This window comes from Microcaecilia unicolor, chromosome 3, assembly GCF_901765095.1.
Source record: "Microcaecilia unicolor chromosome 3, aMicUni1.1, whole genome shotgun sequence".
NCBI classification, from domain to species: domain Eukaryota; kingdom Metazoa; phylum Chordata; class Amphibia; order Gymnophiona; family Siphonopidae; genus Microcaecilia; species Microcaecilia unicolor.
In genome coordinates this window covers 271,429,323-271,444,553 of record NC_044033.1, presented here as the reverse complement: position 1 = coordinate 271,444,553, position 15,231 = coordinate 271,429,323, and the positions used below count along the sequence as shown (strand labels likewise).

At 42.8% G+C, this 15,231-nt stretch overlaps 1 long non-coding RNA gene across 1 annotated transcript; it reads right to left on the bottom strand.

Moving 5' to 3' along the window:
- Positions 1–2,192: 2,192 nt before the first annotated feature.
- Positions 2,193–13,245, bottom strand: LOC115465042. Its single transcript, XR_003941307.1, has 2 exons — positions 13,150–13,245; positions 2,193–2,813 (listed from the first exon to the last, which is right to left on the bottom strand). It is a non-coding gene; the product is annotated as an uncharacterized LOC115465042 (long non-coding RNA).
- Positions 13,246–15,231: the final 1,986 nt, after the last annotated feature.

Genomic DNA, 15,231 nt, shown 5'->3' with positions numbered 1-15,231 from the left:
TCAAGTCCCTCCGGCGGAGGTTCCAAAGAACCAAGAGAGAGAGAGCCCTGACATAATCAGGACAGTGAGACGGCGCCTCAGGGCACGACGTATTATAAACAGGGCACCTGTACTCATTTGTAAATGTATTTATTTAATAATGCAAATGTCCTGTACAATATCAGTTTCCATGTGGCTAATAGGCAACTAGTAAGTCATAACACCTCTGTCCCAGATCAAGGCCTGAGGTTGCACCTACCCTCCCATGAGTGTGGCTGCAACTTCCAACTAACCTCCTCTGAGATGAATGAGATGACATGCCTCACTTCTGTATCCCCCTTTCTGGGGTGGATATGGTTTCATGGTATTCTTGCCTGATGTCCTGCTCTTAGTGGATGTCATAGCATGATTTGAAAGTAATGTAAAGATATAGTGCTTCCACCCACTTCTCCTCCACCCCCCCCCTCCAAAATGGTCATCCTACCATAGTCACAACTCAAAATGCTAAAATGCTGCTGATGAATGCGTGTTCCCTGCCAACACATCTTATAGTGTATTCCTTTTTGAGACCAGCTTCCAGGGGTCCCCATCATGTCATCTCATGCATCTCACACCCCATGTGTCTAGCCCAGGGCTCACCACTGACCCCACCTTTCCCCATTCCTGCCTTATGCCAGCCAGCCAGCTTCTGTACTATGCAAGTCATGTTGAATGTGCTGATCTCAAGACAATCCTTTTACATACACAGGGTGCCAGCAGGAGGAGGAGTGTCTGCTCCAGTGGTGGAGGAGGAAGAGGAGGAGGAGGCAGACCCATGGCATGACATGCCTCCCCTTGAGGGGGATGAGGACCCAACACCGCCCGCCCTCTCCACTCCATCCCTAGCCCCATCCCCAGCATTTTTATTATTTGGGTGTGAATAATGGCCAAAAATGGAAGGCTATTTTTGTGATGGATGCTTTCAACTGCACTCTCCGATATCAGCTGATTGAAAACCCCAGCCAAAATGGAAGGCTATTTTTGTGATGGATGCTTTCAACTGCTCTCTCCAATATCAGCTGATCAGGTGAGCGGCGGCGTCTTCGGGCGGCACAGAGGCGTATTTGGCATGCGCAGAGCAGACAGTATAATGCTTTGCTGCTCTGAGCATGCTTGACTGGCCGATTCTCCAACTGTTTTAAGAAGGAATAGAGAATGCAAGTGAGCTACAACGAGTAGCTCATTTGCATTCCCTTTCCTTGATGCATAGCCGTTCCCTACCGATTCGCTATGGAATTCGGTATGGAACGGCTCTAATGACAACTTTAGTGCACCTTGGCCAAAGAGACAAACAGAGACTACAAACAGGTAAAGGAATGAAATATGAACTTGGGGACAGTAAATGGAGAGAGGGAGGGGATGGGGAGATAGAGGAAGGAGTAGTGGTGTCTGGGTTTGGGGGCTAGAAGGGGTAGGGAAAGCTGAAAAGGTAAAATACAAATGAGGCAGGTGAGGGTGAAAACGTTCCGACCACGGCACACAGACAAAGGTAACAGGTACTCAACAAACTCTCAGCTTTCTCTGCAAACGATTCAGCTTTCTCTCCCAACAACGCTCTCGCCACTCTCCAACTGCACAAAATCGCTACTGGGTCTAAAGATGACTTCCCTCTTACTCTGGTCGCTTTTGTTTCAGTTCTAATTAAGAACGCTCATGTTCTGACCCATGCAAAACCATTTCACAAGTCGTACGCTGGGGGGGGGGGGGGGCGCACATCACGTAACCCCGCCCATAACACACCCCCTGTGGGGACAACCATCGATGGGCGTCCTTGCATTGAGGACGACCTTACAGCCCAGTCTTGATTATTGCATTGGGCGACCTTCTTTCACGGGGACACCCATGTGTCTTTTGTATCGCTTTTTGGACGCCCTTTTCTTTCGAAAATGAGCCAGAGAGTCACCTTCTGAGAGGTCGTGGAACCATGTTGAAGCAGCTACACTAGGATGCCATGAACATTGTTATAGAAAGGAATCGTGAACATATGAAGTAGTGCTTGATACTGTGATGTTCTGTGCACAGCAAGAAATTCCACTACAGAGACCGAGGATGCTTTTAATAAAGGAAACCTTTTAGAATTGTTTAAACTCCTCAGCAAACAGAACGATGAAATACAAAGTCATCTTGAAAAATCTCCCTAAGAATGCAACTCCAATGAGCCTGTACTTTCAAAATGAGCGGTTGGAATCTGCAACTTTACTACTGGTATATAAAATCAAATCTGAAATACATGAAACTAATAATACATACATACATGCAAAGATCTCTCCAAACATAAGCTTGTTGCAGTATGTGTCAGGTACACACACAAGGGGATAATAAAGGGAAGGGCATTTGGATTTGTTGACAGCAGAAATGACGGATTTCAGATACAATCATAAAAGTGCTTGAAATAGATCCTGAGTTATGCCTTAGCTTCAGCTTTGATGGAGCATCTGTGATGTCTGGAAACAACGGTGTTCATGTGATTTTGAAACGCACATTTTGGCGGGTTATGTGCACTGTAATTCTCATTGCCTCAATCTGGTCCTCTGCATAGCATGTCCCTCTGTTAACATATTTTTTTTGAAATTCTGAACTCCTTGCATGGTTTTATGACAAGCACACACAGGTATGCACATTTTTTGGAAGTACAGAAAAACTGCTTCCTGCTAGACAATGATTTGAACTTTATCGGCAGGTGGAGCTCAAAATGTGGCTCTGTGAAAAAAGTACCGATACTTTATGATGTTCTTAAAGTGCTTGCTGAATTTTCAATCTCCACTGGCCAGACAAAACCAGAATCTCAATTTCTCCTACAAAAAAAAAAGACAAAGAAATTTTTATTTCTGGCAGATATGTTTGGAAAATTATTTGACATTAGTGATTTTGCCAACAAATGTCTATAGAGTGCCATTGTGTCTATTACAAATTACATTAATCTGATAGTGTCTCAAATAAACTTTTGTTCAAATGACTGAAAAAGTGCTTAAGTAAACAGATGAGCTCATGGAGAAGTATGGTAATAAAAAATGGGATGTCTTGTCCTCTCGAAAAGGCAAAGCTACCTGCAAAGATTGTGATACATTGTTTTTTTTTCCACTTTGGGTAAATCTTCTTGTGTGCAAAGCAATGAAGATTTGAGACATTTGTGGAATGAGATTATTGACTGCCAGATAATTGAACTGAATAATTGTTTTCAAGAGGATGCTTATGAAATGATGACTGCTTCTCCTGCCTGTATGCCAACATCTGAGGCCTTTCGCCAAAGAGAGAATCTACAGCCCCCATGCAATTTGTATGCCATCACTATAGAAGAAGCAGAATTATCGATGTTTGTTCAGCATAAAAAATGCAGCATAGCGGAAGGTAAAAATTATCCATCATTAATTGAAGTGCTAGACAACTGCAATGTGGGCATCTTCCAAAATGTCAATGCTCTTTTAAGAGTACTTGTCACTCTGCCAATGACAACCTCCATTGTAGAACTCTTTTCTACTGTACACAGGATCAAAACAGCATCAAGAGCCTCAATGCTCACCAGCCACCTCCCTAATCTATCACTTGTATCATTTGAGAGAGAACTATGTGATTCATTGGACTATGACAGCATTACTGATGTATTCAACAGCAAAAGATGTCGCCTCATTCTTTCGTGAGCATAGTGTTTCAACAGTACAGAATAAGATACAAGCTATATTTAAAGCTTCGCTGGTCCTGTCCATCAGACAATTTTGTAAGAGCCAATTTATGGCCACAATTGCATATCTGAAGAGCTAAAAGTTTATTAACAAATTTTCTTTACCACTTGGTTTATGTAGAACATAGTTTGCAATAAAATAGCACGGATTGTATAGATTTCATATGTGATGAGGCCTTCAAGCTTACCAACAACATTAAGAGACCACAGTACTCAAAAAGAATTCAAATACAAAAGCAAATGGCCAATCAGTTTTGATTCTTAAATTTGAGTAAGAGTTCTGACAAAAGGAAGGAATGATGAACAGTTGACCAGCAAGATGCACCAGAACTGGCAAAACAAGAGAAAAAAAAAAACTCCTCAAAGGATTTGACCAGGAAGAAAAACTGGCTGAAACACAACTATAGACGGACATGTGGAGGCATATTTTCAAAGCATTTAGACATACAAATTTACATAGGGGGCATTTTCAATAGTGCGTCTAAGTCAGACTTTGGATGTTTTGATCTATACGTAGCAAATCCGAATATGAAATACACCCATTTTTGAAAAAAAAAAAAAAAAAAATCAAACCATTGGGATGTAGGAGGGGCCAGCATTTTTAGTAGACTGGTCCCCCAGACATCCCAGGACAGCAATGAGGCACCCTATGGGCAATTGCTGTGGAATTCATATAAATGCTCCCAGGTACACATCTTATTGTATCTGCTGAAACAGGTTTTGAAAATACTGATTTTTTTTTTTTTGTTACATTTGTACCCCGCACTTTCCCACTCATGGCAGGCTCAATGCGGCAGGCAATGGAGGGTTAAGTGACTTGCCCAGATTTGGATGTTTTGAGTAGAAATCTGTCCAAATATGACACTTTTTAAATGTTTTTTTTCTCAAATGAGCCCCATAGTAACCTGTAGACCTTTGTAAGTCTAAGTGCTTTGAAAATGAGTCCCATAGAGAGTCTGAAAATGAGTCCCATAGAGAGTTACTTCAGAAACAAGTAGATTAAAACCTGACACTGGAATGGTTAAGATAAGAATTCAAAACAGACCTCACGAACCACATAAATTACAGGCTTCAAAATGGACTCTTTCCCACGAATAAAGGAAACATCCTACTCACTCCGTTACCGAAAGATGCGAAAAAAAAAAAAAGACAATGGACCTAACCAACTATCAACCAGTAGCATCTATTCCACTCATGACCAAACTCATAGAAGGCATAGTGATGAAACAACTCACTGAATACCTAAATAAACACTCAATTCTACACGAGTCCCAATCAGGATTTCGGACAAATCACAGCACCGAAACTGTACTAGTGTCCGCAATGAACTCATTCAAACAGGCAATTGCGACTGGTAACAACATCCTCCTCCTGTAATTCGACATGTCCAGCGCCTTTGACATGGTTAACCATGATATACTAATACATATACTAGAATACTTCGGAGTAGGAGGCACCCCCATGGATACCTGAATGTGGAGTCCCCCAGGGATCCCCTCTCTCACCAACATTATTCAACCCAATGATGATATCTCTAGCCAAACTACTAGCTGATCAAAACCTCAAACCCTACATTTATGCAGATGACGTCACAATTTACATCCCATTCAAACATGATTTAAATGAAATCACCAACGAGATCAACCAAAGCCTCCAAATAATGCACAATTGGACAGATGCATTACAACTAAAACTTAACGCAGAAAAAACACAATGTCTCGTACTCACCTCACAACATAACACAAAAAACTTCACCACCATAGTCACACCATACTGTTCCCTTCCTGTCTCACAAAACTTGAAAATTCTCGGAGTCACCATTGATCGAAACCTCACTCTCGATACCCATGTGAAAAACACGACGAAAAAGATGTTCTACACCATGTGGAAACTTAAAAGAGTAAAACCTTTCTTCCCGAGATACATCTTCCGTACCCTGGTACAATCAATGGTAATAAGCCATCTGGACTACTGCAATGCACTATATGCTGGGTGCAAAGAACAGACAATCAAAAAACTCCAAACTGCCCAGAATACAGCCGCCAGACTCATATTTGGAAAAACCAAATATGAAAGTGCAAAACCCCTAAGAAACTTCAGTGGCTCCCACTTAAGGAACGCATTGCGTTCAAGATCTGCATGATTGTACACAAAATCATTCATACAGACGCCCCAATCTACATGCCAAACCTCGTGGACCTACCTTCCAGAAACGCCACAAGATCAGCCTGAAAATTTCTCAACCTGTACTACCCCAGCTGCAAAGGACTTATATACAAGCTGATGCATGTCACTACCTTCTCCTACATGAGCACGCAGTTATGGAATGCATTACCTACAGACTTGAAAGCAATCAAAGAAACAACTATCTTTCGAAAATCTCTGAAAACATTCTTCAACAAGGCCTACAATGAGAACCTATAACCTCACTAAGTCACCTCACCAACCCACTCAATTATGAACGCCCACCTTCTATAACTACCCTAATCACTCTCTTCCTTCTTCTTTTCCTTGATTACTACACATTACTAACTGTATCTGATATCCTGAAATGACAATGTTAACAAATCTATGTAAGCCACATTGAGCCTGCAAATAGGTGGGGGAATGTGGGATACAAATGCAATAAATAAATAATAAAACCTGACACTGGAATGGTTAAGAGAAGAATTTTGACATGAAGAACAGATATTGATAATTGCAGCAAAGAATATGTACTACAGACAATGATGGTTCACAGTCAGCATCAGTGAAAATTAAAAAACAAAACTATGCAACAGACAAATGCGGATTTTAAGGCATAGGTGTGAAGTGCTGATGACAGAAAGGAGTATTAAGGTAGCACGGTTCCTGGAAGCTATGTATCCATAAAAAAAATATGACCTGAACAGGAGTATGGAGAAAGAAGAAATTGTGATCATCCGCGACATTCCTATCCTCATAGATAAAAAGCTTGATGCAAAGAAATGGATATCATAATAGAAAAAAGTACAAGAGCATAGATATATTGATGATTATTCTGTACTATATATGGAGGAAAAGAAAATACTCAAGTACTAATAGAGACAAAGAAAATGTGCTAGAAAGATACAGAAATTCTCTCAATTGTACTGGGAGCCATCAGCCTGATTAAAAAGATTATCCAAATGCATTTTGATATGTTGCCTTTATATGTTGTTCTATGTTAGCAATTGCAGAAGAAATCTCTCTTCAGGTACAATTCAACTGCTGAGACCAGCATTCTTTGTGCATCTGAGAACATGTATTCTCTATATCTCTACTGTTTTTGTGTCACGTCTGTGGCTGTGACCACCTCATTTCTGGGGGCCAGCAGCTCTGCTGGCTTCTGTCTGTCTTTGTGTTTGTCTTGTCTCTAGTCTCTGTGCTGATTGCTTCACTAGACCTCACCTGTGTGGGCTATGCCTCTCTAGGGAGCCAGCATCTAAGATGGTTGCCACCGGCTCTGTGCCAGCTTCCAAGATGGCTCCTGCTTGTCTTTCCTGTGGGCTCACTTCCTATGTGTGTCAAGCCTCTCTTTGGGGTCAGTGTACTTCCTGCTTCTGTCCTACTGCTGGTGACTCATCAGTGAGAGCCTTCATAAGGAAGTGCTGTGCTTGCAGTCAGTGCCTTTGCATAAGTGTTATGCTCTTAGGCCAGGTCAGGTTAGTAAGTGTCTGCTGCACTACTGCTTAGCCTCTCTCTGGGTTCCAGCCCAGCTTCTTTCTGTGTCTGTGTCTCTGTTGTCCTTCCGTGGGGGTCTTCCCTGCCACTGTCTGTCTGTGGACTGCGGTCCTTCCTGGCTTACCCTGAGTTGGGGTGAAGCCTCTGTCTGTGGACTGCGGGTCCTTCCTGGCTTACCCTGTGTTTGGGGTGAAGCCTCTGTCCCTGGCTTACCCTGGGTTGGGGTGAAGCCTTTGTCCTGGTTTACTCTGTCTGTTCTCCTGTCTGCCCCAAAGACCCTTGGCCTGTTATTCCTGGTTACTCTGTTTGCTCTGCTGCCAGCCCAAGACCCCTGACCTGTTCTTCCTGGTTTTCTCTCTTTACCCTAAGTCCTGCCTTGCCTAGCCTGTGTGCCTACCCTGCTTGTATATCCTGAATCCTGTATCTGTCTAGCTAGTGTGTATTTCCTGGGTGGTTATTCCTGTATCCTGTCTCCACCTAGCTAGAGGGTTTACCCTGTGGGTATTCCCGGATCCCCATTCTGCCTAGTGTGTATGCTGCCCTAATCCTTGCTCCTGCTAGGCTTCTGTACACCTTGTGTTCCTTGGTCTGTCTTCTGGGTCTTGCTAGTGGCTGTGCAGCAGCACACTGTCTGAGTCTAGTTCTGTGCCCTGTCGCCCTCGTGTATCCCAGACCCAGGGTGGGTCCTCTGGATCTTCAGTTCCTGCCTTATCCTGCAAGTCCTGCCGGCCGCCTGCACTTCGGAGCTCAACTTCGGAGGAACGGTGGCTAGGTGCAGGTGAAGCTGTTCCTGTCTCATCTGTTCTAGTTGCCTGCCTTGTTCTACTCCAGTCCAGAGTTCCAGTACTGCTCTTCTGTGTTTCCAGTCCCGAGGTGGTCTTGCCTGCCGCTGCCGCTCCTCGGCAGTGGCCCAAGGGCTCACGTACTCCAGTCCTGCCTCGAGGACCTGACAGAATGCCAAGGTCCTCGAGAACGCAACATTTTGCTAATTATCTGATTTCCAGTTTAATGATCTTAATTATTCAAGCTTTTTTCGTCATGAATGAAGTTTAACCTATTACCTTTAGCTCTTATCATAGGACGAACTTTCCTCTTGTAACCTAACCAAATTTGTCCCTTTACCCCAACTATGTATTTCTCCGATCCGGAACTGGTAATCACCACTTGCGGAATTATGTAAGCCACATTGAGCCTGCAAATGGGTGGGACAATGTGGGATACAAATGTTATAAATAAATAAATATCATCTCTAAGATACCTTGATATTGGGGTGAGGTTCATTCTTGTCTTGGTTTGTAGAAAATTCACCAACTTGGAGACATGTCCTGGAGAGTCAGTAAAGATACATCTCTGCTGCTTCTTGTAACAGAATGTAGCCATCTTCTGGATTTCTCCTTATCTGAGACAGCCTTTTTCTTGAGTACCTGATCTCCAGCCTGGTTCATTGCCAGCATCTTCCTCTGTACCTGCTCTAGGATCTATTCCCTGCCCATGCAGCTGAGCCCTGGCAGATGTACTGAAGAGTGAGGTGGCTGCTACAGGTGAATACTGCACTTACCTGGCAGGGATAGTGTTTGCAAGGGGGAGGCCTCACAGCAAAGAAGAAAGGAAACTTGATCACAGCAGCATTGCTGCTACCCACAACAGCAAGAAAAAAAAAAAAATCCCTTAGTGCCCATTCTTCAGTCAACTGAGAAGCATGAAGGGGCATAATCGAACGGAAACGTCTATCTCCATGGGCGTTTATCTCCGAGAACGGATCCGTGAAGGGGCGGACCGAACTGTATTTTCGCAAAAAATAGACGTCCATGTTTTATTCGACAATTTGTGAGCTGGGCGTTTTTGTTTTTCAGCGATAATGGAAAATGAAAGCGCCCAGCTCAAAAACGAATAACTCCAAGACATTTATTTGTGGGAGGGGCCAGGATTCGTAGTGCACTGGTCCCCCTCACATGCCAGGACACCAACCGGGCACCCTAGGGGGCACTTCTACAAAAACAAAAAAAAAGGTAAAAGAGCTCCCAGGTGCATAGCACCCTTCCCTTGGGTGTTGAGCCCCCCAAATCCCCCTCAAAACCCACTGCCCACAAGTCTACACCATTACTATAGCCCTAAGGGGTGAAGGGGGGCACCTACATGTGGGTACAGTGGGTTTGGGGGGCGGTTTGGAGGGCTCCCATTTACCAGCACAAGTGTAACAGGTGGGGGGGGGGGGGGGGGATGGGCCTGGGTCCACCTGCCTGAAGTCCACTGCACCCCCTAATAACTGCTCCAGTGACCTGCATACTGCTGCCAGGGAGGTGGGTATGACATTTGAGGGTGAAAATAAACAGTTGTGAAACGGCATATTTTGTGGTGGGAGGGGGTTTGTGACCACTGGGGGAGTCAGGGGAGGTCATCCCCGATTCCCTCCAGTGGTCATCTGGTCATTTAGGGCACTTATTGGGGCCTTATTCGTGGAAAAACAGGGTCCAGGAAAAGTGCCCTAAATTCTTGCTACAAACGCATATTTTTTTCCATTATCGGTGAAAGGCGCCCATCTCTGATCGGCCGATAACCACGCCCCAGTTCCGCCTTCACCACGCCTTCGACACGCCCCCATCAACTTTGTCCGCATCCGCGACGGAGTGCAGTTGAAAACGTCCAAATTCGGCTTTCGATTATACCGCTTTATTCGTTTTTGTGAGATAAACGTCTATCTCCCGATTTGGGTCACAATATAGGCATTTTTCTATTTCGATTATAAGCAGGATAGTAAATTACAATAGAAGAAAACATTTAGTCATCCAGTCTGCCTGGTTATATTGTCCACACTGCTATGGACACCTCTCAGCTGCTATCACAGTGAGACAATTTCAAAGATTTTTTCTAATCAATGACAATCCTTTATTTGTCTGCCCCTTCATAAGTCGAGGGGGTGGAAGGAACATGGTCAGGAAGTCCAGGGACTTGAAATGGTGAATGTCAGCCTCAAAAAGGAGAGAAAGCAGTAGAACAAGAGGAAGAGAAAAGACAACTTCAAAGGTATTTCCTTATTTTATTAATACAGCTTAATAAAGCATTTCATATTTGTTATAAAGCAAAGTAGAGGGATATGTGCCACTGCAGTAATTATTTTGCAGGATTCTGTGATGTGTGTTGAGAAGCTGAACAGGCTCAAGTCTACTATAATGACAAAGTTTAAGTTATGGGATAATGCAACTTCATTTAAAAATGTGTCTCCAAATTTTCCGTGTGTATGTGGTTTATGTTGATGTAGGAAAGATGGTCTGCTTAGAAATCTGTTATCAAGTGCCCCCCTCCCCATGTTAACTCTGGGCCCTCCCAAAATGTCAGGTCGGGCTATGCCCCTGCCTCAAAATGCCTAAAAACAAAAAGGTCCATCTGCTAAAAACGTTCAAATGCCAATTTTGAAAAGTCAGAATTTGGACGTTACATACTGCAGTTTGTCCAAATAGCAAGGGGACGTCTTTTTGGGCGAGACTAGGGAGAGCCAAAAGTAGGATGTCCAACAGTGATTTTCAAATGGGAAGAAACATCCATGTCTAAAAAGAAAGACGTTTCAATCTATTTAATATATTTGTGGGAGATATTGCTGAAGGGTTGGAAGCAAAGATGTGCCTTTTTGCGGATGACACGAAAATAGCCAATAGAGTGGATACCCTGGAGGGAGTAGAAACGATGAGAAGGGATCTCCGAACGTTAGAAGAATGGTCGAGGGTCTGGCAGTTAAAACTAAGAATCAGAGAACAAGGAGAGTACGAAGAGAGAGCCGAACATAGTGAATTAGCAAGTCGGCATATTTTATTCACTTCCCGATTATGTCCACTCATCCATAGAACTCCGGTAATCCACTGCGAGGTACTCTACAGTATTCAGAAGAACATATGGTACCAGTCCCAAGCTAAGTACTATTCTACAAAAGTTGTTACGATTGTATCTGATACATCTTTAAGAAATACTCTGCATAAATATAAGGAGAGAGGGAGGGCTGAAGTGCAATGATGTCGAGTACTACATATTGCTGATCAACTGACTAGCCGGAGTGATATGTATTTTACTGAGCACTTCATAGACTGCACTTTAAAGATAGCACACAAATAGCTTTAGAGTTTATTTTCACAGCAAATTAAAAAATATATAAAAAAGATAAGGTAGTGAATAAAACAGTTTCTTGTAATTTCATATCAGTTAAAATTTAATGCCAAAAAGTGTAGAGTGATGCACTTGGGGTGCAGAAACCCAAAAGAGAGATACCAGATAGGAGGGGAGAGATTAGTAAGCTCGACTCAGGAGAGAGACCTTGGGGTGTTGGTGTCAGAGGATCTGAAGAAACAATGCGACAAGGCGACGGCCGTGGCCAGAAGGATGCTAGGCTGCGTAGAGAGGGGCATAACCAGCAGAAGAAAGGAGGTGTTGATGTCCCTCTACAAGTTGTTGGTGAGGCCCCACTTGGAGTATTCAGTTCAGTTTTGGAGGCCGTATCTTGCTAAAGATGTAAAATGACTGGAAGCGGTGTAAAGAAAAGCTACGAAAATGGTATGGGATTTGCGTTGCAAACCGTACGAGGAGAGACTTGCTGACCTGAACATTTATACCTTGGAGGAAAGGAGAAACAGGGGTGATATGATACAGACGTTCAAATATTTGAAAGGTATTAATCAGCAAACGAACCTTTTCCGGAGACGGGAAGGCGGTAGAACTAGAGGACATGAATTGAGGTTGAAGGGGGCAGACTCAGGACTAATGATAGGAAGTATTTTTTCACGGAGAGGGTGGTGGATGTGGAACGCCCTCCCAAGGGAGGTGGTGGAGATGAAAACGGTAATGGAATTCAAACATGTGTGGGATAAACACAAAGGAATCCTGTTTAGAAGGAATGGTTCCGTGGAATCTTAGCGGAGATTGGGTGGCGACGCCGGTAATTGGAAACAAAATGGGAGCTGGGCAGACTTCTACAGTCTATGCCCTGATCGTGACTGAATAGATAAGGGATTGGCTGCAGTGTACATTTAAGGGGCTTCGATGTTAGCTTCAGAACTTAGTACAAGAACAGTACTGGGCAGACTTCTACGGTCTGTGCCCTGAGAAAAGCAAGGACAAATCAAACTCGGGTATATTTATAAAGTATCACATATTCTGTAAAATGAGTTTATCTTGTTGGGCAGACTGGATGGGCCGTGCAGGTCTTTATCTTTCGTCATTTACTATGTTACCTGTTCTACACCACTCAGGATTTTGTAGACCTTAATCAAATTCCCCCTTAGCCATCTCTTTTTCAAATCGTCTTGCATCTTTCAAAAGAGGTTAAACTGATTCAATACCATAGCAATTATTCCTCATAGTACTTACCATAAAACTAAATTTACAAGTTTAATGAAAATTTGAATATAAATTTAGGCACTCAGATATAGTAAATATTCAAAGAGGTCAATTTAGGAGCATAACTCTCGATGTTAGGAGCATAAATCCTTTTAATATCCAGCTCTTTGATCTCTCACATCGATGTGTAAAACATGCAATTGTAGCCTACCTGGCTGTATAACATTTATATTAACATGCTGTTGTGTTAATAAACAGATTTTATATAAAATTGCAGCTCCCAACATCCATGCATCCCCAATCCCCTCCTGTATTAGGCATGCCACCCTCTCTACCTCTGATCATAGCATGTTCCCCCTCCCAACACCCACCCCAACAATGACTACCCATTACAAATCCCCTGACAGCAAGACCCCCCAATCTCACACCGGCAGATAAGTCCCTCCTACCTTCCAGCTCTTATCATGGGTTCCTTATTTTTCATCTTGATCTCTAGTGATAGTAACACAAATCTACTACCAGAGATCAACTGATGCCATTTTGAACCTCGGCCTGGACAGAGCAGTAGCAACTGGGGATTGCTCTTGCTCCCACTAGACCACCAGGGACACCCCAGTATCGAACGGTGATGAGTCATAGGATTTGAAACAAATCTCTATTAACCTGGAAGATATAATGGGACAATTGACAAACTAAAAAGTAGGAAATCAGCTGGACAGGATGGAATACAGAACTAAAAAATGAACTTGCAGAGCTATTATTAGTGATATGTAATGTGTCTTTAAAATCAAACATGGTACCGGAAGATCAGAGGGTGGCCAATGTAATTCCAGTTTTAAAAAGGGTTCCAGAGGTGACCCAGAAAAATATAGACTGGTGAGCCTGAAGTTGATGCTGGGCAAAATGGTACAGACTATTATTTAAACAAAACAAAATTACTGAGTATATATAGGCATGGATTAATGGGACAATACCAAAATGGATTTATCCAAGGGAAATCTTGCCTCATCAATCTGCTACATTTCTGTGAAGGGGTGAATAAACATGTGGATAAAGGTGAGCCAATTGATACTGCGTATCTGAATTTTCAGAAGGTATTTGACAAAGTACCTCATGAACAACTCCTGAGGAAATTAGAAAGTCATGTGATAGGAAGCAGTGTCATATTCTAGAACAAAAACTGATTAAGGGCCTAAGCCGCATTAGCGATTCCTGATGTGGCAAATGAGAGGAAGCCCATTCAATTCCTATGGGCATCCTCTCATTTACTGCATGGGAATCATTAATTAATGCAGCTTAATAAAAGTCCTAAAAGAAAGGAAAGAGAGTAGGGTTAAATGGTCAATATTCTCAACGAAGAGGGATAAATAGTGGGATTCCTCAAGGGTCTGTGCTGGGACTGCTGTTTTTTTGCATATTTATAAATGATCTTGAAATAGGAATAATGAGTGAGGTGATTAAATTTGACAATGACACAAAGTTGTTAAATGACAAGAGGATTGTGAAAAATTACAAGAGGACCTTATAAAAACAGGACACTAGGCATGAAATTTAATGCGAGCAAGTGCAATATGATGCATACGGGGAAGAGGAACCCAAACCAAAATTATGTGATACAAGATTCTACATAAGGAGTCAATGTCCGGAAAAAGGATTTAGGTGTCATTGCTGATGATACATTGGAACTCTTTGCTCAGTGTGCAGCGGCAGCTATGAAAACAAATAGAATGTTAGGAATTATTGAGAAAGGAATGGAGAACACAATTGAGAATAAATAATGCCATCGTATTGCTCCATGGTGCGATGCACTTCAAATATTGGGGGAAATTCAATAAATGGCATCCAAAGTTAGGCACCGGGATGATCCGCGCTAAGCTAGTATTTTGTAGAGGGCGCTCTGCATGGAACGACCTTTACAGAATACTAGCTTAGTGCATATTTCATGCCTAACTTTGGGTGTGAGCATGTACTACTGCCAAAAGCTGATGTAAATGCTCACACCCAATTGATGGCAGTTAGACATGCACATGCTGGTATTCTGTAACATCGTGCCTAATTTCTGGAAATGCCCCTGACCCACCCATACTCCTCCCATGGCTATGCCCTCTTTGGAGCTGCACACTATGAACCATGATATTTAGGCACTCATGTTATAGAATAGGGCAGAGAGCAGATTCATGCATAACTCCTAATTACTGCTATTAAGTGTTTGTTAACACTAATAACTGATTATCACTTAATTAGCTAATTACATGTGGACCTGAGATCTGTGCCCAAACTCTTGCACACCCAACTTTGGGAGACCTATATAGTATTCCAATATATATATATATATAGAAGGGCAATGGAAATGATTTATTTATTTAGATTTTGCTCACACCTTTTTCAGTAGTAGCTCAAGGTGAGTTACATTCAGGTACACTGGATATTTCTCTGTCCCAGGAGGACTCACAATGTGTGTTTGTACCTGAGGCAATGGAGGGTTAAGTGACTTGCCCAAGATCACAAGGAGCAGCAGTGGGATTTGAACT